The 1,587-nt window shown below is 45.3% G+C and overlaps 1 pseudogene; it reads left to right on the top strand.

Annotated features, from left to right (window-relative positions):
- Positions 1-797: 797 nt before the first annotated feature.
- On the top strand, positions 798-1,220 carry LOC101584075 (annotated as a pseudogene).
- Positions 1,221-1,587: the final 367 nt, after the last annotated feature.

Here is a 1,587-nt window from a genome sequence, read left to right as displayed (position 1 = left end):
TGTTTTTTGTTTTTGTGGTTTAGGGAAGGGTCTACAGGGTGTTCAGGGTCTCACTGTTAGGTCAGACTCATAGTGATCTACCTATTTCCAGCCTCCCAAGAGCTGGATTACAGGTGTGCGCCACCATGCCGAGTCTCAATTACTGTCTCAGCTTGCCCTGGGGGTGGGGCCAGCACGACAGGCTCGGGGATCAAACCCCTGGCCCCTGAGCCTGCTTGCAGGCGCTTTAATCCACTGAGCTATTTGGCCAGCCCCTGGAAAGTCAATTTTTAAAGTGTTGGGAGCAGCTGAAGCTGGAAATTAGCTATATGTGGGAGGGTAGGACAGGGACACAGTGCTTACAACAGTCAAACTACCTCAGTTTTGAGGAAAGCATCCTGCCTGGACAATTTCAGTTATTAGTCACTAGGCGACTTTGTGTCTCCTGATACTAACTTTGCAAGATTATAAAGAGCCTTACTGTTGTTGTTTGGGTCCTTTGCCTATCAAACAGGCTTTCACTTGACCTCAGCTATTGTCTCTTGTCTTTATTTTCTAAATCCCCTCACTGTTTTTTCCTAGGGACCACCTAGAGATCAAAGAGTCCCTACATTAAAGAACAGCCTTATCAACTTGACTGGTTTGAGAAACATCTAGGAACTGTATCTGTAGTACTGGGGATTAAACTTAGGGCCTTTGCACTGAGTTACATTGTCAAGGCCTTTAAATATATATATGGAGAGAGAGAGAGAGAGAGAGAGAGAGAGAGAGAGAGAGAGAGAGAGAGAGAGATTCTTACTAAACCATTAAGTTGCCTGGGCCAGCGCTGGCCTCACTATGTCTGCCATCTTCAATTTTCAGAGCCTATTGACTGTAATCTTGCTGCTTATATGTACCTGTGCTTACATCTGCTCCCTGACCCCCAGTATCCTGGACAAAAATAAAACCGGACTATTGGGAATATTTTGGAAGTGTGCCAGAATTGGTGAGCGGAAGAGCCCATTCATCGCAGTGTGCTGCGTGGTGATGGCCTTCAGTATTCTCTTCCTGCAGTGGCTCGGGACATGTCCCATCCGATTGCCGGGACGTCAGCGTGAACAAGGACTTGCTTGCAGAGAATTATGCAGAGTGTGCTTAACCCTCTCATCTCTGAGCACTGCATGAGATAAATTTCCAGATGGTGTTCTCTATTTTATGTTACTGGACCAATGTTCTACATAAATAATTAAGATGTAAGCGTTTAATATTGCAAGCGTTCAGTAGTCTTTAGCAGCTAACCTCAGTACTGTCACAATATAATACTCTGCAAGTGTTACTGTGTCATGTCAGATACCAACTTTTAGTAAAGTGTCTTTAAATAACAAAATCAGTAAATTATTCAAGTTCCTTTCAAAAAAAAAATAGCATGTCACTTTTGGGGTGACATTACATAAGATAAATTTGTGTAGCAGGCAGCCACACTGGGAAGGCCCATGTGGCCAGGAACTGAGAACCATCTCTGGCCAGTGACCAGCCTGCAACCAAAGGCCTCATGTAGCAGTGGCCAGCCAGAAACCGGGGCTGTCAGTCTGATCATCGCAAGGAGCTGGATTCTGCCAGAAGGGGGAA

The sequence above is a fragment of the Octodon degus genome, unplaced genomic scaffold, assembly GCF_000260255.1.
Source record: "Octodon degus isolate 3935 unplaced genomic scaffold, OctDeg1.0 scaffold00007, whole genome shotgun sequence".
Taxonomy (NCBI): Eukaryota; Metazoa; Chordata; class Mammalia; order Rodentia; family Octodontidae; genus Octodon; species Octodon degus.
The sequence above is the reverse complement of the archived record's forward strand: the minus strand, read 5'-3'. Positions and strand labels throughout refer to the sequence as shown.